Consider the following 23,883-nt stretch of genomic DNA (forward strand, 5'->3'; position numbering starts at 1 on the left):
TAAAAAAATTATCCATGTTTTCAATTTCCTTTCGCTAAATCTAGGTTCCAACGAGGCTTTCTATGAAGAACCATGGGTTCCTCTATTTTGCAGGCCCCGCAATGTCCCCCCTCTTATATTTCCATCGTAAATGGTAATTTTATGTGTCTTTCTTCATTTCTTTTGTTATAATGGGCCATAGGAACATGACAAACCACAAAAGAGGCCAAGTACTTACATAATTTGTGTCATTGGCTTCAAATGGAGGTTTTGCACTGTAAGTCTATAATCTTGGTGTGGGCTATTTATGTTAGTCAAGTAGGTACCACTTTAGAGTTGTGCAATTTATTTTCATGTTTGTACCACCCTTCAATACCAATATGAGGACTCATGCAAAAGGGAAGTATTTTGACCATTCCTAGTGTAATTTTAGGCGAAACCCTGTTGTCCCCATAGCGTCCACCGCCTAGCTTTTCGTCGAAAGTAGTGACTCCACGTGACTTCCTCTCCTTATTTGTTTTGTTATAATAGGTTATTAGAACATTACAAACTCCAAAAGAGGCCAAGTACTCACAAGAGTTCGGTCGGTGGCCTTGAAGTGGAGGTTTTGCACTATTAACCTAGAACTTTCGTGTGGACAGTCATGTTGTGTTGAAAGCGCTGCTTCAAAATTGTGTATTGTTATCCCCATTAACACAACCTTTCAATACCAATATTATCACTACATGCAAGAGATTAATAGTTTTGACATGTCCTTGTGCACTTTCATGCTAATCTTGTCTCATGGGACCCGCAACATGTACCCATAACTTTCCATCATAAATGGTGATTCCGTGTGATTTTGATCTTTATTATGGCCATACTAAGATGGAAACCGCAAAAAACTTGCCAGTGGCCTTGAGGTGTGGAAAATCATTTTCCACTTTGAACTACACGTCCACCTTTCCCTTGCCCCTGATTTTATGAAAAGAAAATCATTTTTAGCTTCGGAACGTGTCATTTTATATGCCCATATTTTTCGGTTGCGCTCGTCTCCCAATAGGAGCACCGTCGAGCTCGACGTGGCGAAACAGGGCGTCTGGTGCGTCTCATTTTGAGCACAACTAATTCAAAAATAAAATAAAAATGATGCACCTTCACGGGGAATTATTTTATGTGACCCAGTTGCGAGAAAAAAAATCAAGCTTGGAATAAGGCAATTATTCTGGAAAAACATTCATGAAATGAGCTATCACCTACGGAGTTATATGACTTTTAGGTGAAACGGCTAGCTTATGGCAAACGAGCATGCATAGTTTACCGGAATGAGGAATCAACATTGTGTGCAGGTTTTTGACATCGTGCATGGCCATGGAAAACTCGTGTTCCATTTTCCGAGTGCGGAAACAACTTTTTTTGTGAAGCAGGTACGGGGGCCGCAAACTAGGGTTGAGTGAAGCCCATGCACAAGGATAGGAGAATGCCTATACAACGGGTTCCACACACCTACCACGTGTGTTAGCTCTCCGGGAAGCCGTAGGATCCCCCGTCGTCTCTCGTCGATGTCGTTGGACTAGAGCCAGATTTGAACTACGCGTCCACTTTTCCCACCCATGCTTTTCTGAAAAAAAAATCATTTTTAGCTCTGAAACACGTCATTTTATTGGCCCATCTTTTTAGGTTTCGTGCATCTCCCAACAGGAGCACTGCCGCGCTCGACGTGGCGAAACGGGGTGTCCGATGCGTCCCATTTTGAGCACAACTATTTCAATAAAATCAGAAAAATGTGAGACCTTCGCGAGGCACCATTTTGTGTGACCTAGTTGCGAGGAAAAAGTTAAAACTTGGAATACTACAGTTATTCCAGGAAAACATTCATGAAATGAGCCACCTACGGAGTTGTATGGCTTTTAGGTCAAATGGGGTACGTTATGGCCAGCGGGCCTGCATAGTCTGCCGGAACAAGGCCATACCACACACACACATGTGCCCCGGGACTGAAATCAACGCAATGTGCGGGGTTTTGCCATCGTGCCCATGAAAAACTCCTTTTCCATTTTCTAGTGTTGAAACACGTTTTTTGTGAAGCGGGTACACGGGCGTGAACTAGAGTTGAGGGAAACTTGTGCGGAATGATAGAAGAACACCTACAAAATGCTTTCACACAACCGTCCCACGCGCCAGCTCTCCGGGAAGCCGTAGCATCAACCGCCATCCGTCGCCGATGCCATTGGAATCGAGCCGTATTGGAACTAGGCGTCCACTTTTCCCTACCCTTGATTTTCTAGAAAAAAATCCTTTTTTGCTTCGGAACATTTTCATTTTATGTGCCCATCTTTTTCAGTTGCGCACGCTCCCAAGTGCATGATGTGGCAAAATGTTGCGTCCCATTTTGAGCATAACTAACTAAAAAATAATCATAAAAATGTTAGACCTTCGTGAGGTGTCACTTTATGTGACCTAGCTGTGAGAAAAACTCAACTTGGAATACGATAGTTATTCCAGAAAAACATTCATAAAATGAGCTATCACCTACGGAGTTATATGGCTTTTAGGTCAAACAAGCTAGGTTATGGACAACAAACATGCATAGTTTACCGGAACGAGGCCATACCGCTGACATGCGTGTGTCCTGGGACGGGAATCAACGATGTGTACGGGGTTTTGCTATCGTGGCCACTAAAAACACGGTTTCCTTTTTCCGAGTGTCGAAACAAGTTTCGAACAAGTACAAGGGCACGAACTAGGGTTGGGGGAAACTTGTGCACGGCGATAGAAGAACACTACACAACGTGTTCCGCACGCACGCCCGGGAAGATGTAGGATCCGCCCCCGTCTCCCGCCGTTTGCCGTTGGAATCGGGCTGGATTGGAACTACACGTCCACTTTTCCCTACCCCCGATTTTCTAGAAAAATCATTGTAGCTCGCAATGTGCCATTTTATGTGCCCATATTTTTCGGTTTCGCGTGTCTTCCAATAGGATCACCGCCGCGTCGAGCGTGGCAAAATGGGGCAGTTTTGCCTAGTATCTTGATGTAAGCAAAAATGGTCTTTGCCATGTACCTTTGAGAATACGCATGCAAAGACAATGTCTTTGTGGTGTGCTTTGCAGAATACACAGACAAAGAAAAACATAGTTGGGCGGAAAAACCCGCGCCTCTCTGGAATTTTGTCTTTGTCGTGTACCGCCAAAAAACACCCGGCGAAGAGACTCTTTGTTAGGTGCCTCAAGGGAGACACATGACAAAGAAAGGCGTCGTTATTCTCATGCCGGTCGTGCGTGTTATGCTCCACGTGGCAGCTTTCTTCGCCGGGTGTCTCTTTGTGGCACTCGGCAAAAAGCGTCTTCGCTGTGTGTATTTCTTTACCGAGTGTATTTTACCTATTGTGTCGTGCTCTAATTCTTCGCCGGGTACTAACACTCGGCACCGAATTCTTCGCCGTGTACTGCGTTTTGGCACTCGACGAAGAGCTGCTTTGCTGTGTACCTGGAAAAAGACACCCGACAAAGACAAATACACATCAAAGATGTTTTCCTGCAGTGACTCTTCCTCTTTAATTAACATCGCCCTAGCTAGTAACCAACAAGCCGAAGCCACACCACGGACGCCTCTTTACGAAGCGCATCGGTCCCATCGGTAGGACGTAAAACACCACCAAGCCATCCATCCATCGACGAGGCGACGGCCGCCCCACCCATCTAACCAAGCCGACAATCGAGGCCATACACCTTCATCGTCGGACAACCAGAAGATGACGCATCTCCGGAGGCCTCTTGAACGTGACTTCGTGTACGGATGGCAACCACCCTTTCAATTTTTACTCGACTAGCCTTGCATTGGATGTATGAAAACTCGTCAAAAGGAAAAGGAGGCTCATGCTTAATTGACGGAATCCCGGCGTTATCCTTTTTATTAGTACTCCTATGAGAGAAAAATCCGGCGCTATCTGAAACTCCAAAATTCAAATTAAAAAAATAAGACCACGACATAATAATTTGTGAGCTGCAAATTAACTGGCCATCTGCATTTTGGGCCAAACGAAACGCATCAGCCAGAACACGAGAACCTCATCGCATCGGACCCCAACTTCCCGGCGCCGCCGCCTCAACGCCGGCCGCACCTGCCCCTCCGCCGCTCGCCCAACACCCCACCACCCATCTCCTTCGTCGCCGGCCACCCAGACCAGTCCGCTGCCGCCAAGGACGACGCCCCTCCTCCCGTTGACCGGAGCACCTCACAGACGAGGGAGGCCGCGACAGGATCCGCGCGCGCGCGCCTGCTTCCATGGTTCCGCTCCCTCCTTATCTGAGGCGGCGGAGGTCTACGCGTGGTCTGGGTGCCCTGCGGCCGCGGGGACGAGCCAAGGCGGCGCGACGGTGCCGCTCGGCGACGGCTTCATCCGGCGGTAGGGTCGCCGGTAGAAGGAGCTCGTGGTGACTCGCCCGGGCTTCTGCTGCCACCGTCGTCTCCGCCGCGCGAACACGTCCGCGAGCTGCTGCCGGAGAAGGCCGCGCGCTGAGGTTATCAGTACCACCTCTCCCTCTTTATTTTACATCTGGACCGCAAGATCCGATCAGAAATTCCAAGTCTTTGTTCATGTTAAATGGCATCTTAGATTGCACACGAAAGCTGCACCTGTATGTATTTTCATTGTTGCTTGCTTACACGTAGATGTAGACAGAAACATGCGACGAGGAAAAGGGCTATACTAGTAGTTGCTTACAAGTGAGGTGCATAAGCAAGTTACTTCCTACGTGAGAAACGAACCTGCTCACAGTAATAATAATTGCATAAAGGTAAAATGAACTAGACAGGGTTAACTGAACAAACTACCGGCAAGATTCTGATAAATCATTTACAAACCTGCAACCAACAAACTTTTGGCTGCGAAGTTCCTAGTATTTGATGTTCCAGTACAATAATGCTATTTATCTTATGTTCCAGGTCTTCTTCCTCAACCTGGTGCCGGTGCACCCGCAGATCTGCTTAGGTAAAGCTGTTGCCGGTGCCCCTCCTGTTGCTGCGAGATGATCTAGTTACGCCTCCCTCCACGTTGGTGCATTTGACGATTCACTCCAAGATACATGGGGATGTTCTTTGCCTAGCCTAATCGAATATATGGCTGCCTCCTTCGACTTGAACGACTCCTACATCACCGCGCGTCCCCCATCGGCGAGCCACAGAAGGTCAAATTTGTGCATTTTTCTGTTTCGAAGTTTAAATAAGTACAGGATGCAGCAGCGATTTGAAAAATATGCATTGATATCTATTGATGTCTTGTGTGAGGTACTCGTATTGTCTATACCTACTATGTGCAGCGGTAACATTATTTGCTTGCTCTAAAATATGTAATACGTTACACATCTTCCATAAATTCAATGCTAGGTCTGTATATCCAGTTCGCATGTTGTGTGCTATACATAGCATTCCCATCTTCGATAATGGTGTTATGGCTGTAGCTTCCAATGGTGTTAGCCTGTAACTTGCAAGGCAGGACGTAGATGTAGATGGAAACATACGAGGAAGAAAAGAGCTATAGTTGCTTATTAGTGAGCTGCATAAGCAAGTTACTGCCTATGTGAGAAACGAACCTGCTGACAGTAATAATAATCACATAAAGGTAAAATGAAGTGGACAGGGTTAACTGAACAAACTAGTGATAAGCTTCTGATAAATCATTTACACTAAATTTCTAATCTGCAACCAACAGACTTTTTGGCTGCTACGTTCCTAGTATTTGACTTGTCAGGACAATAATGATGTTTATCTTATGTTCCAGGTCATCTTCCTCAACCTGGCGCCGGTGCACCCGCAGATCTGCTTAGGTAAAGGTGTTGCCGGCGCCCCTCCTGTCGCAGCAAGATGATTTATTTATGCCTCCCTCCACGTTGGTGCATTTGATGATTCACTGCATGATACATGCAAATGTACAGCTGCCTCCTTCAACTGGTACGACTCCTACATCACCGTGTCTCCCATCTGTGAGCCACAGAAGGTCAACTCTATGCCCTTTTTCTGTTCGAAGTTTAAGTAAGTACGATGCAGCAGTGATTGAAACATATGCATTGATCTTTATTGCTTTGTTGTGTGAGGGTACTCGTATTGTCTGTACCTACTATGTGCAGCGGTAACATTATTTGCTTGCTCTAAAATATGTAATATGTTACACATCTTCCATAAATTCAATGCTAGCTTTGTATATCCAGTCCTCATGTTGTGTGCTATACGTAGCATTCCCATCTTGGCTAATGGTGGTATGGCTGTAGTTTCCAAAGGCGGTAGCCTGTAATGTTTCTGTCTTCATGCTGATCTTGCTATTTCAGTGATCTTGATCTGGTTGTGTCTATGTTCCACTTCTGAAAATGTGGGCTTAACTTGGTGTGGTTGGGTTCTTACTGAAGAGAGTTGTACTATTGCTATATTCTGGCTGATTGCACTTCTTGAACCGTACTAGATTGAAGTGCTTATGTCTAGCTCAAATGTCAAATAGCTTTGTTTCACCAGATGAATGCTGTTTGCTGGAATTGTATGACCGAAGTGTTAATTTTGTCACTATTTGATTCAACGGTGTGCCATTTTGAATTGCTAAACTTTTTTGTCCCTTCTCTTTGGTGTATGCATAGTTGACGTTGGAAACTTGTTTCAGTAGGTTCTTCACTCTTTGGTATATGCATAGTTGATGTATAATTTACCTCATTTGGTATTTCATCTCTTTGGTATATGCATAGTTGATGATGCAAACTTGTAACTAGTGCTGTTCTGGGATGAAAATCTACAATTGAGTGCTATTTTAGCTAGTCAGTATTTACTAGTGGTATTGTGGAACTCTACGGTCTGTTTGTGTCCAGTTGTAATTGTTCTTGTACCTGCTGTCATCTCACTCATATTGATAGCTCAGCGAGGATTCTTTGCTGAAAGGAAGAGTTACCCATCCATGGTGATGAGGCATAAGAGTTGTTGCCTCTGCATTTCTTTTGCCCGCTGCCTTATAACTAGATCAGGTAATCTCTCACTTTCTCCATCTCCCCTGGTACTACAGAGTTGATCATCTAGTAGTCTTGCTCTACTAGATGAGCTGACCATATTTTGTTCTTGTGCAAGGATATTGAAAAGGAGGAGTAGATGCATGGCAGCCAATTAAGGTATCAGCTGTTATGTATTAGTTGGCCATATAAAAATTTGCAGATTCTTGTGGTGGTAGCGGGGTGAGGAGGCGCCTCCTTTCGGAGGTGTGCAACATCAAATTTTGATTCCTCTATCTGTTTATCTTGTTTGTTTGGTGGCTGCAAGGGAAGATAAATTGGATGGTTATGTTGCTGCCTAGGAATAGGATGGATGAATCCTCCTTGTAGTGTTTTGAGTGGTAATCCTGGCTGGCTGGCTGTATGATCTCCTCCAGTATGATCAGTTGGATGCTGGAATCGAAGCATACGTGCATATGCGTCACCGTTTTGCTGTTTGTAATGGCTCCTCCAGATTGGAGCTTTGTAAGAGATGGTGTGTTAAGTAATTGGCTCGTTTTGTGTTTTGTATTCTAGCTAGTGTTGGAGCTGGATTGATTCAGGGCTAATCCAAATGTTGTCTCTGTTTTGTATGCTGGTGTGTGAGCTATCCAGACATCCTCGAGAGAAATATGATCGATGTGTCATGCCAAAAAAAATTGAATTGCAAAATAATAATGGTAATTAATGGGCATAACTTTGCTGCAGAAAATTCCCAAATCTACATTGCAGAGAAGTAAATGTGGTTGGAGTGTTAGTAGCCTGCAGATACGTGAGCATGCAGGTGGGTAGAATAAGATGGATGAATGGCATTTATTCCTTGGGCATGTTTTGCGTTGAAAAGGTGTTGGATTTGCTGGGAGGCCTGTACGTTCATCCCAGCCGTGCATGGAGAAAATCTACCGTATCAATCTCCTCTCCATCATATAAGAGTGACATTTAGTACTTGTATATTTTTTTGGTGTTGGAAACTTATTGTACTAGAAAAGAAGAATCAACTTATCTTCGATTACACACCTTGTGTGTAAGGAGGACTTTGTTGGCTTGTGGCAGTAGGAGGCTGCGTGTAAGCGCATCTCCAACGGGGCGACGGACGTTGAAATTGTCCGCGGGCGTCCGTTTGTGTCGTGTGGCGGACGCGAAAATGATCGCGAGACGCGAATTGTCTGTTTGTGTCGGGGGCCACCCCCAGCGGTCCGACGCATTTTGGATATCCCAGTGTGATGTTTACTTTCTCATTCTTTTCCTTTTTTGTTGAAGAACTATCCAATTTGTATGAATGATTACTCGAAAATAAGTTGAAACGCAAAAACAGCTAGTGCGAAAACAACTAGTACTGATCACTCGAATCGAACAAGTTTAAACATATTTAACATTGAAACTAGAGAGCAAATTTAAAAACAAAGAAACTATAAGCTAATTCTTGGTGTGCTTTAATTTGAGGCCGATCGAGGCAGGGTCGCTGCTAGGCGGGCCCGTGGGGGAAGCGAGGGGACGCTCGGTGCGACCGCGCAGCTTCCGCGGAGACACAAACGTGCGGCATATTTGCGCCGCGTTGCGTCGCTGCGGACGCCCCGAACACGATGCGTCGCCCCGCTGGAGCAGGGTGCAGACACATTTCCAGTCCACGCAGTCGCACAGCGTCCGTTTGCGTTGCCCCGTTGGAGATGCTGGCGCGCGGTAGCACATACATATGCGTGAGTCGTACGTAGCGAGAGGCAAGCCGAGGAGCTTGGAAACCCGCGATTGCATAGCAGGAAGGAAGTAATTAAAGAGACGCCCAGTCAAGGGCATGTGTTGAGTAGCACAAAAAAATGTACCTGGAAGTTGGAAGTTGGAAGCCTATATATAGGCAGTAGTAAGAAACGAAATAAGTTGATGAGGGGGGTTTCATTTTTGAGCGACCGTAGAAAGGAGGGAAAAGGTTGTTCAGAAAGAGAAAAAAAAAAGGATGAATTAATATGCGCGCGCGCGAGAGAGAAAAGGAGAGAAAAGCGGAAAGGAAATGGTGCCTCGCACGTGCCAGGAAACAAAGGAAATTAGGAAGGACGCGCAGTGCACGTGCCAGGCTGTTGCGCAAACAAAGGAAAGGAATCGACGCGCAGCGGGGGTTTCGCTCCAGTCCCTCGGGCGCCCATCAGCGAGTCGCCGTCAATCATGGGAGGGACTGCTGCGGCGCGTGGCGCGGAGCCGCCGTTTCCTTTCATTTTCTTTTTTTCTTTGTGCCACCGCCGGGTCGGGCCGTATATAGGGTTTACGAAAGCGAGACCACATGGTCGATCGATCGTTATCTGCTCGACCCTCCTTGTGGCGCGAAACCTGCGATTGTAGGGAACGCCCTCGGCTCTACGGTGTACGATTGGCTCGACATGGCCGGCGCGCGCATGCCGCCATGCATGCCGATGGAAGTTCTCCGCCCGGGTATGTCTGTTGCCATCGAGACTGACCGCCGCCGCACGGCACAACCCGCTTCCACTTCCCGCGAGGAAGGAAAGGAATCGACGTGCGCGCAGGGGTTTCGCCGGCCAGTCCGTCCGCCAGTCACCCGTCAGCGAGTCACATCAGGCTCGGCTCATGTCGCCGTCGCGCGCAACCCCGGCCGGCGGCGTGTCGCGCCTCCGATCCTCGCACCTCGCGTGGTAGCCTGGTAGTGGTAGGTCCGTGTTAGCTGGTGCTGGTGATGATCGAACGATGCGTCGCCGTTTCGCATCGGCGGGGCTTCGTATCCGCCCAGTGGCGGGCCTATATCTCTAGCCAGATCATGGGAGGGACATCATATATGAGGCATTTGCTTTGCTTTTGATTGTATGGTGGCCATGGCGATCGACCTTTTTGCTCCCCGCGGCACATGGTTTGGTGCGCTGCTGCCAGCCGGGGCACGTGTCAGCGACCCAGCGGTTCCCATTCTCTCCTTCAGCTCCTAGCTTGAGAAGGAGATATTTGCAGCACAAAAAGTGCGAGGAGACTCCTGGTCGGGTTGCATCACCGTGCGTTCGTAGGTATTGTCAGTCACTCACCCACCATGTCCGCCCGTGTGCTGCTTCTCTAGTGCTGCATGGAACCTAGCTAGCTTGTTCACGTTCGTGGCGAACTTGCAGTGAGTCAATTTGCATGGCACATTATTTTGTTGCTTGGCTGCTAAGCTTCTAGAAGCTTTCAAATTTAGTGCTCCGGAGGGTCCATCATTTGGTTATTGTGGTTGTTGTTCGCTAGCTAGGTGTCCGATCGATCGATCCGTACATCGTCGTTTCGCATCAGCGGAATGGCGTATCACTGTATCAATATGGTAGTGATTTTTTTTATATGAAACTTTTGATAGCAACGAATGGGACCAGTGAATGTATACTTTCATCTGTATCCGGGGCGTGCGAATGGATTTGACTTCGACTATAACACCTTTGCAATACCTGAATTACATCTGAATTTGCTAGCGCCTACTCGCTTGTATGGTAGGTGAAAGATTTATAATACATATATAGGATATTTTGCCAAACATGGTAATGACAGAAATGGTATGTCTGAATTTCATTTACAATATTTACAAATATCATTCTACTTTGTGGTATATAACAAAACTTTAATTTACATCTGAATTTTTATATTGTCTATTGCAGGCACGACTAGGCAAAAGTGCCATTCAAACGAGGTGATTAGTGTGGGTGGCCTCGTACACTCGATCCCCGGCGCCTACTGAACGCCGTATAGAGAGCGATTGAAGATGCTCTTAGGCCATGCACGCGGAGTTTCCACCTCAAGCCCTACTGCCCTCTTGGCCTCTCTACTCGCAGGAGAAGAAAATAAGGTGCTTCAACCTTCTTTCACACATTTGGTGTGAACTGCTGAAGTCGATGTCTAGCTGCTGACACTTCTGAATCTTGGTGTTCACAAATCATTTGGAAATTTTCGAGCTTGTAGGTAACACAATGAATAGTACTTCAAAAGTCAAAGATTCTACCGTAGTTCCAGTTCAGACACCACAAGATGTTGTCTTCCAGTTCTTTGGTCTTCCAAACTAGTATATATGCATGCTCTAGCTTCAGATTAACATACAAACTAAAGCTTGGTTTGGAGAGGCAACTTTAAGCGTGCGATGCTACTGCTGAGCCCGTTTCTCTTGAACCTATCTCATCAATTAGTGACGCATGGACGAAAGTGGGGTTGATAGAGCTAGCCAGCTAGGTATCCGTAGCTATCACGCAGCCACGAAACTGAAGGCATGTGCAGGTATACTTTCTAATCAGGCTTCAAGACTAAGATCTTGGCAAGACATCCGTAGGTTTCTCAAGCTAATGATCGAATTGATAAGATCCAATTCTGTGGTTAATTGTCAGCAACAGCGGCAGTGTCAATGTCAGTTTTGCGTGGCTGACTAAATTGATGACATATAGCTAGCAAGTTAGCTAGATGTATACATTGAGCAAGCAAGACCTCAAGCCTTTAATGACAAGAACGGGGAAAACACTGACCTGCTCCCTCTCCATGGCACATTACGTACACGTATCATGGTCATGGATATATACTCACGGGCACTAATACAGGTATATACATACCTAGCCATATTACTATATTTACAAAATCAACTACATTATTTCACTGAAATTACATGCCATCTGTTGCTAGTACTGAAAGAACATCTGGCGGAATGCTTGATTAGCAATTACAAGACTAAGATTGCGTGATAGAGAAAGCAAATAATTAACTTGATTGGTCCATCGAGCACCGGCCAGAATCTTTTGAGCGGAAAAAATAACAGCTTCATTGGTCCATCGAATATTTTGTTGCAAATACTGACATACCATGCACGCGCGTCTGACTGAACGAGACTCGAACAATCTCCACGCGCACTTCACAAAAGAAGAAAGAAAGAAGAAAGATACGTGTTGCGAGCAGATGTTACCCCGTTGTGCCGATCAAATCATTAGGTCAACGCAAAGATTTCTTTTGCACGAGGTGGACGTAATTTGTAGTTAATTAATCGCCAGCTTAGTGCCTGCGCGGTTTAAACTAATACCATCATCAGTTTCATCACGCATCATGCTCGTGGTTCTTGTCTCCCGATAATTAACAAAGCGGCAAGCTGTAGTGTTGTTGAACTAGCTAGGCACGATGTGTCCTAGTAGAACACAGCAAGTGACGTGCGTCGAGAGATCTCGCTTTGATCCATCGATGATACGGCTATCGAAGGCCACGTATGTACATCTAGCTTGCAAGTTACAATGTTCAAATTAATGGCATGAGGAAATAATAGGAATGCACGTGCCGATGTATAGATTCATAATATCAGTCTGCCTTTAGTTTAAATTAATATTTGTGAACATCTGCATTGTACTCTGTTTAAATTTTCAGGAGTCTCTCTCTCTCTCTCTCTTTAATTCTCCTCTTGCCAACAGAAATACACAATGAATTTTCAATGTGAAATAACTCTGAAAAAATTATTCAAGATAAATTTAACTATTAATTTGGTCAATAAAATATGAATTATGTAGCACAAAAATTATTATAATTTAAAAATAATAAATTTTGTGATACATAATTCATATTTTATTGACCAAACTATAATGGTCAAAGTATTTTTCTTAAACTAAGTGCGGGCATGTTAAACTGATTTAGAGAAAGTACCATGGAAAATCCACTCCCATTTATCTATTTGGCGTTCTCTCAGCAATTCACACTGCTGCGTTCATTAATTGTTTCTTTTTTTGTTCTCAACAATTCTCACTACTGCGTTTATTAATTGTTTCGATAATGGTTCACAACAATTCTCGCTGTTGTATCCTCGAGTTGGTAACAACTACAAGTACTAAGGAAAATTGATTTTAGATGAAATATGATAAATCTAATTCTACAATTTTCAGATAAACATGCAATGTTCTAATCATTTGCTTAAGTTTATGTACTGATGTAAAAGTGACGTACATACCATAGATAATGGAACTAGCTCTGGATAGATTTAGCTGCAATTTATACGGTTGCCATGGTGCCAAGAAAATCAGCCGTCGCGGATAATAAGACAAACCCTTCCTTTTCAATCGCCATAGCCGATTGCTATCGGGAGTTAAAGTCAATAAACTGAAAGCCGTACACTCACTACCCACCCGAATGCAAGGATTTAGGCTTGAAGACTTTTTTTTTCTTTCAGATGCAGGCCTAAAGACTAAACTTTAAAGTCAATAAACTGAAAGCCGTACACTCACTACCCACCCGAATGCAAGGATTTAGGCTTGAAGAATTTTTTTTTTGCTTTCAGATGCAGGCCTAAAGACTAAACTGGTCGACAAAAGACATTGTAGATAAGGATATGATAATAAAAATGAATTGGTGGTGACAAATTTGAAGTTAATTGTCAGCAAGAGCTAGCGGCAGTGCGTATTGTCGACGTCAGTTGCAATTTTTCTTGGCGGATGGAGATATTTTTGGCTCCTGGGCACCACTACCTATTTTAGAAAAATAAAAAATCACATTTATGAGTTGAGAAAATAGGAAAAAATCATGTTGTGGCCAATGATTTATCCCACAAACATGTAAACTTTTAATTTTAGATATTTTGTATTCTGGGCTACACAAAAATGATAAAGATGTGGATTTTGGTATGCATATTTTCAGATCTCCAAATTTTAAGAGATTTTGTCTTTTTTGTGTAGCCTACAATATAAAAATTTCACATTTAAATTTTGCACGCTTATAGGTTACATCATTTGCTATGCTAGATTTATTTTCAGACTTTTTATAAACTAATGTGAATAATTATTAGTTATTTTTTAAACAGCGGGAGCACTAGTGCTCAGGAGCCAAAAACATTTTATGTTTCCTTGAACTAGTAATAAAACGGCTTTATATTAAGCTAATGATGATATCATCGTATGTTTATTAGTGTTGGCCTTGTTGGGAAACGACGACGTACAGATGGGCAAATGCTGAATCGTTATCCGGCGATGGATTCCGTAGATCATGAGGTTTCCAGTGGTAAAAAAAAAGAGTGGCTGTATACTTCCACCGGAAACCTGCGATCGAATGGAACGACCTCGGCTCTAGGGTGTCTCTTTGGCTCGACATGGCCGGCGCGCATGCATGGGCCCATGGAAATTCTCCGGCAGGCCATCGACTGACCGCCGCCGCACGGCACACCGGAACGATCGAGCTCTCCGCCTCTCCCCACGTCGCTCCCACGCACAAACAAGGAAAGGAATCGAGGACGGGCAGGCGCGCATGGTCCGCCGGCCAGTCCGTCGCCGTCACCCGTCAGTGTGTCACATCCAACGAAAAAAATAGCGCGCTATTTAAAATAGCGTGAGTTTGGAAAAAACGCTATAGCCCCTACGTTTACCAAAAAAGTATGACAAATCAATGTTTTCAGCAGCTATATAAGATTATAATCACAGATATATTAGATATAGAATTCTGCAGCCAAACATCAAGTAACATAGTCCATAAGTGCATTATTACTTACATAGTCGACATTGAAGTTCAACATGGAAGAATAAAGTAACATAGTCCACAAGTCCAGAACACAAACAGCAGTTTAACAAAACATTTGTTTTGTTCAAGAAAATATTCATGCAGTGGGCTGGTACAACGAGCGTGGACTTCTCTCTGGCACAACTTATCCAGGTTATCAGTTTTGGTGGCCTACGAATTGTTGCTTAACAGTTTTGCTCATAGTGGTTGGACAAAATTACAAATCAGGATTCATGAATTTAGTAGGAGGAGTTGAAGCTCTTACCTTGAGGATGAGTTGCAGGCACCGGGGTTGACATCAGGTGCTGCCGTGCTAGGAGGGGATCACCTTGAGGCTGAGTCGGCGATGGCTTGAAGGAGGTAGGGAGGCAGTCACCGCCCCGATCGACGGAGGGAGGAGTGAGGCCTGGAGGAGAAGAAGGGGAGAACGACGCACGGGTGCTGGCCTTGTTGACGAAGGAGGACTCGACGGCGGAGGCGATTCCAGGCGGAGCCGCAGTCACCGTCGCGCAGCCACCGTCACCGTCGTGCCGTCACCAGGCGATTTCAGAGCGCTGGGTGGAGAAGACAAGAAGTGGGATGGGTGATGCGGTTAGCGCTATTTAGGTTTGGGCCAAAATGGGCCACAATGAGAAAGGGGCTGCTGAAAATCGACGGGAAAATAGTGCCACTACGATGTAAACCTAAATAGCGTGCATAGCGCCGTAATTAGCGCGAATAGCGCCGTAGCGCCTCTGGAATGCATAGCGTAGCGTCCAGCTTCAGAAAACGCTATAGCGACGCTAATAGTGGCAAATAGCACGCTATTATTTTCGTTGGTCACATCAGACGCGGCTCGTGTCGTGTCGCCGTCGCGCGCGCAACTCCGGCCGGCGAACTGTCGCGCCTCGGAGCCTCGACCTCGCGCGACAGATTTGGCGCGCCGCGTGGTAGCTACTGTACTAGCAAGCTTTTATCTGTTGGTTAAATGTAGGTTGGTGCCAGCCCGAGATCGATCGATGCGTCGTCGTTTCGCATCGGCGGAGTCGCGTATCCGCCCAGCCCAGTGCGTGCCGAGTGGTGGGCCTAGTCTCCATATATCGGTAGCTAGATCATTGGAGGGGGACAACACAACATATATAGGAGGCATTTGCTTTGCTTGCAGCTATGCTTTTGAATGATAGAAGATGGCAATGGCGATCCAGCCAAAGATTTCTCCTTTTTTTTTTGCTCCACGCAGCACATGGGGGGCAGGTTTGGTGTGCTGCTGCCGGGGCACGTGTCCGCGAGCCAGCGGTTGCCTATCTCTCATGCAGCTCCTACCTAGATCTCCAAGCTCGGAAAAGGAGATATCTGGAGCAGAAATGTGATCTAGTAGCGTCACTTGTGCGTTAGTACGTACGTATTGGTATTGTCAGTCACTCTCCTACCAGGTCCGCGTGTGTTGCTTCATTATTGTTCCATTGCACACCCACGCTGATCATAGTGCATAGTATCATATACTAGTATCATCCATATGATACTTGCCTATGATACTATCTGTAGTGGGTGGTATTATAGAGTAGTATCATAAATTTTTAAATTTATTGTTTTGTAGAATCCCAATGTAAATCTATGTACATGATCTACTTGGCATTTATTTTTCTCGTAAGGTGCGCTATGATACGTACAGTATCCACATATGTTACTCTAATTCTATCTCTCCTCCTTAATTATATGCCACATCATCATTTTTGTGGGCCTAGCATGCATGATACTACCTATGATACTAGCACTATGGCCAGCCTCAAAGCATTTGCACCAACAGTTCCTAAATACGCGTCGATAGTATCTATTAGGGTCACCGACACCTCCTCCCCTAAATGGAGGGGGCTGCCCATACCAGTGTCTCCCATAATATTAAAAATATGCTAAAAAATAAGAGACCAAACTTAAACAAATTTAGAAATTTCATTAAACTTAGGGGTTATCTACAAAAGTTTGAATGAAATTTAACTAAATCTGAACCTAACATTAGACCTACAAGCGGTGCCAATGCTGGAAAGGGCAGAAGTCGAGTGTGCGGTGGCAGACCACCACTAAGCGTACTCGGGATCCACGGGTGTCATGTCCACCGAATGGAGGAGCTCCTTGTTCAGCCCCCGTGTCTCCTCTGGGTTGTCCGGAGCCCGCAACTGTGCCTGGTAGGCAAAGTAATCCTGGCCCCACTTCGTTTATGCCTTCGGCTTCGGCTTCGGCTTATGGATGTGTGGGTGCGGTGCGGGACGACGCCGAAAGGAGATGTGTTCCCTGTGGCTAGCGCCTCGTCTCTGGAGTCCTAAAGACGATATCGGTCGAGCGACATGGTGGCAAGGCTAGCTCCGGCTTGGGGATGATCACAGGCGAGGACGCCGGTGGAGGCACGCACTGCAGAATTGGACAGTGGCTCGCCGTATAGAGGAGGCAGTAGTAGAGGACCCCTCCTCGATGGCTGTGCGTAGCCATGCCTGGCGAGCACGTCATCAACACCTTTGCCATCTCAGAAAGAGTGTCACCCGAGGCGGTTGAACGGCCTGTCATAGGTGTCGTACAGGGTCATGAGCTCGGTGTCGCACTCCGCCTCGAAGACGGGCTGCCACACGGATATATCCTTCGAGCAGGTGGGGTTCCCGTGCTCCCACAGTGGGAGGTGCGAGGAGTCACCTGGTCGTGTTGCATCACTTGCAATTAAGCTTCTACTCCAATGATCACCGGACTAGGTCGGTACAACTTAACCAGCCGGCCGGCCCTTCGAGCGAAATGCAGCCAAAGAAAGGGGGGTGGAATCTATGGATCCACAACCCCGTCGATAGTGATCATTGTGGAAATTAATCACCCCGCTTTCAAGTCTCTCTCTTGACAATGAGTACTAGAGTACCGCGAATCCCAGATCAACAATTGCGCGGCACCTCATAAAATTACGCAGCTCCATCTTTGTCGTCCCTGATGCAGTGCAAGAAAACGCACATAATTTCTTATATTGACACCATGAGAAAATAAATAATGCCAGCAACATGTCAACTTCACATATTTTTGGTTCTTGGGTAGTAGCATGCCTGCTACGCAGGTCCGTGCATACGTATTAGTATTAGTATTAGTTACTGCCTGATTGTGATTTTTTGGAATTAATCCCGTTTCGAAGTCACTCCGGTACTTACATACGTACCACCCAAATCCAAATCATCTAACCAATCTTGTGACAGAGATGTGAAATGTGCCACTTGTCATGAAGCATAATGAATACATAAGCAGGTTGTGTAGAATTCATCTAAATTTAGGGTTTAGCCAATACGCACACACAACTAAAATTAGGTTGAAAACAAGGATATCAGAGTGGTATAAATTACACCCTACGATCCATATTAGGTGTCGTGATCTCAGTTTAAATTTAAACTAAAATCAGTACAGTTATTATGTATCAGGGGAAAACAAAAAGTTGTTTCTCTTTTTACTTTGAAATTGTGGCAACACACATGCATTTTGTAGTTGTGGAAAAAAATTATTTGAGACAAGGGGAGGGCCATAAAGGATCTACGGCCCTCTTTGGCCCAAGTTCCCAACTAACATTAAATTCAGATGTATCTATAGACTAAACTTGTGCAAAGTTTGAGTATCACCTGTAAATGTGTTGACGTCCAGGGACCCGCACCGTCACATCGATCCACATTTGCGATGAACGACACATGCGAATTTGGGGGATCCTTTGGAAGTGTGTGCACCTCACCAGCATCACACGTTCCATGGGTGACCTGAATTACACTTTATTTGCTAAATATTGTGCAAATAAAGGATGTATGCATCATTTCGATGCTGAGGCGGGTGTTCCATCCTCCATTTCGGAAAAAAAATCATCTAAATAGTGTTAGCTTCAATCAATTTTAGTTTTTGTGTTAGTTTTGTTGTTGAATTTTTTACAACATAGTAAATGCATGAATATATTTTGCTTTTGTCATGCTAAATGGTATAGAGAAGTTTGGTTTATCTTTTGTGACATAGATGTGAAATGTGCCCCTTGTCAAAAAGCATAATAAAGACATGAGCAACAACACAAATCTAACTAAAATCAGGTACTTCCTCTGATTAATATTAATTATCTCTAATATAGATGTATCTATATTTTTTTAGTAGTAGATATATCCATACTAGTGACAAGTAAGATGAATCGGAGGTATTAGAAAACAAAAGATATATTATTATTGGTATAATAAATAACTTCTTCGTCCAGATTTGTCTAAATTTGAACATATTTAGTATACACTAGATATTTTTTTACGGACATAGCTAGCTAGGTTGTACTACTATAATACTACAAGTCACTACATGTGTAGATTTGGATTTTATTTTAGAACTGTTGTAATGCTTGGAGCGGTGGAGCCATCACATGTCTTTGTCTTCCTGGTTTACACGTCCCGGTGATCCACACCACACAGTATCGACCGATCGAGTTAGCACGTCCCATCCGAATTAACTGTGTCATATCGTAATACTTGGTGTGTATTGAACGTGGACTTAATCTGTATTTTACGCGTGCAGTGAAGTGATTCGAATCCGTCAACGAGCAAGTGTGTGTTTAATTCGTGTTTAGACCTGGTAAGTACATGCCATAGTGTACTTACGTCAAGTCAAACCAGCGCGGCTAGATGAGCTACTGTATGCTGCACGTACTTGTCACCTTGGCGGCTACGTGGTTCTGCCGGCCGCTTTGTTTCCATCTCCTCGGGTTTGACTTTGTTACATTACACGATATTCCTCGCACATTAATGTACCGCACTGACACGATAGTAACGTGCATTTTAACGCTACATTCAATTTATCCGTGACTTTACGATGCTGTATTTTTTTTCGATAAAGGGAATATATTAATATCAAGAAGATACCAATTACACCCAGCTTCTGCAACAACGCACCACCCTAATGGCACTACGGATGCACACAGCCAAAAACAAGAAAAAAAAACTAAGAAACAAAAGTCCCGCTACAGTACTCGGGCCTAACAACAGCAATACATCCACCGCCAAGACAACACCTGAATTACAGACTAGTCCCCGCTCTCAAAATAAATGCATCCACCAAGGACATTGCCAGGCACAACCAATTAGGGCCAGACCTTGGGTTTTCACCCTGAAATGTAGGACTCTGCACTTCACCTGTGTTGTTACCCCACTTTCATACCGCTGCTGTGAAGCCCGGAACACCAAGCAAGTCCCTCAACATCGCAAATACTTGAACCTCCCTTAGCTAGTCCTCCCCTCCGGCCTTCATGAAATTCTCTTCTTCCGACTTTCATCATGGATCCATAGTCACTTGATGTCAATCAAAGAAAAAGAGCTTTGCGCCGCTCCCTCCGAGAACCAATCGGTCGGAATAAAAACATGGGTGCGCACGACCGAATACCTCCGATCCAACAAACTCCGGGCAAAAGCACTGTTACATTCATCGGCGGAGCCTTCCGGAACTCAACACTCCGGCCAGATCACGAGTCCAGGCCTCCGGTAGGTCCTCCTCTTCACGCAAGAGAGGCCCTAGGACCGCCACCTTTATACAGGTCGGACCCCCACGTCGGCGACCATCCTGGGCTGGCCACTCCAACCCTCCACCGGCGACACCATCGCCGGCTTCCAAGCTCCTCCATCTCGCCGCCGGAACGAGTAGGTTAGCGATAGTTGCTTGACGATGCCTTCAACAAGAAAACGGCGCAGACGCCGCCATCGCCCGCCATGACCGGAGTCGGCTCGGTTTTCACCGGCTACTATGCCTCCCCGTCTCGGCTGCCGGCGGCCGAAAGTGGGATGAAAAATCCAACACGGCCAGCCTGGCCGGCGCGCTTCGGTGGATGAAGTCAGCCACCACCACCATGCCCGGGCCGAAGACCCGGACGTCCTCAAGCCGCGAAGAAGACCCATCGAAGCCTCCTCGTGCCATTGACGAGACGCAGCCGCGATGGATCGCGATCCGAACCTCCGGCCCAGATCCGACCACACCGCAGCCAACATCCGCCGCCGGCCGCCGGAGATCCGCCGGCCACCGCCATCCCGCTGCGTTCAGTCGACGGAGGAGGAGGGTGTAGGCCGCCGCCCCCACACGCTCCCGCAGGCCGTGCTGCGCTCTGCCGACGGAGGACCGAGCCGCCACCGCCGCCTCACCACAGGGGCTTTGCCCCGCGGCATCCTCGGCGACGGCGGCGGAGGAGGGGGGCCTGTAGGGGAGGGGAGGAGGGCGGAGTGGAGGGGAACTCCCCGGGGACGGCGGGCGGCGCCGCCGCCTCGGGGGAGAGTTTAGGTCCACTATTTACGATGCCGTATGGAGTCCAGCTTATTTTGAAAGCAAAAAAAATGAAAAATCAAACCTTAAATTTGTAGGCAAGAGCTGAATACCCTCATACTCTTTACTTCTCGACCCCGGTCCATTTTAAACCTCTGGTGGTGTCAGCTGGGATTTCTTGACATCCCAAGTATGTGATGGTTGAATGAAGAGTTCCCAAACCTTGATCTAGGAACGGCGATGTACTAGTGCCATGGAAGATGATGACCGAGCCATCCACTCGTGTCTTCTAGTTATGATTCCTTGTGCCTACGAGGTCTACTCCGTGAGACGGAGCCAATGGACATGGTGGCGTGCCTTGGCGTGGTCTAAGGCGCTGGCGATGATGCTAATGCTGGCAGCGGAGGCGCACTTTGGATGCCGCTCGCTTTCTCAGTTTATGGTACACGGTAGGAGCTCATATTTTGGGGAGAGTTTAGGCTTGGTAAGACCGTAAAAGCACAATGGCGGTGTTGGGCCGCAAGATTGTTGTCCAAAGAGGGGAGAGAAGGTCGAGAGACCGATGATCGGCCGCAAGATGGGAGATGGGAGGGCACGCGGGAGAAAGTGGAGCCAATGGACATGGTGGCGTGCCTTGGCGTGGTCTAAGGCGCTGGCAACGATGCTAATGCTGGAAGCGGAGGCGCACTTTGGATGCCGCTCGCTTTCTCAGTTTATGGTACACGTAGGAGCTCATATTTTGGGGAGAGTTTAGGCTTGGTAAGACCGTAAAAGCACAATTGCGGTGTTGGGCCGCAAGATTGTTGTCCAAAGAGGGGAGAGAAGGTCGAGAGACCGATGATCGGCCGCAAGATGGCAGATGGGAGGGCACGCGGGAGAAAGTGGAGCCAATGGACATGGTGGTGTGCCTTGGCGTGGTCTAAGGCGCTGGCGACGATGCTAATGCTGGCAGCGGAGGCGCACTTTGGATGCCGCTCGCTTTCTCAGTTTATGGTACATGGTAGGAGCTCATATTTTGGGGAGAGTTTAGGCTTGGTAAGACCGTAAAAGCACAATGGCGGTGTTGGGCCGCAAGATTATTGTCCAAAGAGGGGAGAGAAGGTCGAGAGACCGATGATCGGCCGCAAGATGGGAGATGGGAGGGCAGACAGGAGAAAGTGGAGTACTCTATATTGTTATGTCTAAGACCCTGATCACGAGCGCTGCCCAAAAAATGACACGTGTTTCATCTAAACGCTCTTATTTCTTCTCGTGAACAATGTGTACCATATTATTAAGTCAACCATAGATCTGTTTGGCACGACGTGGACGTCCTTCGTTGCGTGTTATGGACAGCTCACCCTTGCTTAGTGCCCTTGTGTATACTAATTAGTATAAATTGCTTAGCATCGTCATGTGTCATTGATGCTTGATCTTGTCTCCCGATAATTAACAATGAGGCGGCGGCCGATGGTGCGGTTGGCTACCTTCCTTGACAATGTCCTAGTTAAGTTAGTACTATAGCTCGTTGGTGAACACGTCGTGTGATGTGTCCGAAAATAGAAGGGGAGCTAGCCAGGTAGGTGGTGATCGACTTGACCGGAAGAATCTCTCATTTTGATATCGCGCGTCTTCTGTACTTACTTTTAGTACCACTACTTAACTATCCGAGCAAGCATCTGAGCGATATTATAGACGTACGTACGTGTCCGCAGGTAGTGATATTAATCTCTGTGGCGTAGCTTGAGATCTGAGAAGACTAGCTAAGTTATCCGGTTGATCGAACTATCGAAAACCACTCACACACCTTGCTCGTTGCATTGGTGTCCGCTGGAAACCTGTGATCCCAAGCAACGACCTCGCCTCCACGGTAAACCCAGGCCAGCCCTTGGCTCGACATGGCATGGTCAGGCACGACGACATGCATGGCTGCCGGCGAATGCTATCCTCACACGTCAGGCCACCACATATGGTACTGACCGCGGGCGCACGGCATGGCAAAAAGGACCTGGGTTTCCATGTATCGACGAGGAAATTGGGCAGGAAAAGCCCCGGCCGCGACAAAACCTGAACCTTAAGATGGATGATGTCCGGTCATGTCTCGGCTATAGACATTTTGGAGTGACTGGGCAAAGGATCTCGCATCAAAAATCTAATCGAATGGGTTCAGGCCATTTTGGATGTTGGCATAGGCTATGCCGACGGCTAACGTTTGCACAGAGCACCGTCAGCACAATACAGGTGCACATGTGCATTATTTTTCAAAAAAAATCATTATTTTTTATTTTTTTCTAGCATTTTTTAGTTGTTTGACAGTTTAATTTCTAAGCATGCTTAATATTAGATCGATTTATTAATTAATAGATAATTTTTTCACTCAGTCACCTATTCTTAAACTGCTTCCATTTCAGCATGCTTAACTTCTTCATTTCTTCGAAGTGAGCTTTCGACAGAGGAGTTATTTTTTGTTGACAATAGTACCTTATGAATCATGTTAACCCTTGAACCATGACATTACGCTTATTTATTATTTAAATTCCAAATAATTATTTAACCATTCGAAAAATAAATACATTATTTTTTAATAATAAATCTTGAAACAATAAAATAATTTTTCTTTCACTTTTTTCATGAAAATCTATAAGCTGAAAAAGTCATATTTTATTGATTTTGATGAATTAAAAAAACAAGTAAACGACCGTAGGCATTGAAATCGGATGTAAATTTTTTGTAGATACATTTTAATATAAAAAATATTTTCATCGGAGGTCGTATGCAACCAGAAAAGCCGTTTTATCAAATATGACGCCATTTTGCATAATGTATCAAAATTCATGTTTGTTAATTTTCCTAACAACTAGACCACATATTACATGGTCACCGCAAAGAATTTATTTTTGAAATTTCTAACATTTTTTTTTTGAAAACTAAAAAGGCGATTCCCGGTGGTGGGGTGCATGGAGAAAAAATCTTTTGCCTGGAGAGGGAAAAAGAGAAAAACATGGCCGTTGGCATAGTCCTAACGTCGTTGCGCCGTTACCTCACCGTCACGGCGGAGACCCCTTTGGTGATGGCTTCCTGTGCCGACGGCGAGACCGGGCCTGTGCCATCGGCCTTTTTTATTCGAACCCTATGCCGACGACCCCGACAAAAAACCGTCGGCACAGATCCTAGCCATCGGCACACGTATTCCGGAGTGTCATTCCAATATCTTTAGTTAAAATTTCAT

The 23,883-nt window shown here is 45.9% G+C and overlaps 1 long non-coding RNA gene across 2 annotated transcripts; it reads left to right on the top strand.

Annotated features, from left to right (window-relative positions):
• Positions 1 to 5,581: 5,581 nt before the first annotated feature.
• LOC124657922 lies at positions 5,582 to 7,331 on the top strand. 2 transcript variants are annotated; one of them, XR_006988930.1, is made up of 3 exons: positions 5,582 to 5,956; positions 6,855 to 6,962; positions 7,063 to 7,331. It is a non-coding gene; the product is annotated as an uncharacterized LOC124657922 (long non-coding RNA). The 2 variants fall into 2 exon arrangements; XR_006988931.1 differs by having other exon boundaries at positions 6,860 to 6,962.
• Positions 7,332 to 23,883: the final 16,552 nt, after the last annotated feature.

The sequence above is a fragment of the Lolium rigidum genome, chromosome 5 (assembly GCF_022539505.1).
Source record: "Lolium rigidum isolate FL_2022 chromosome 5, APGP_CSIRO_Lrig_0.1, whole genome shotgun sequence".
Classification (NCBI taxonomy): domain Eukaryota; kingdom Viridiplantae; phylum Streptophyta; class Magnoliopsida; order Poales; family Poaceae; genus Lolium; species Lolium rigidum.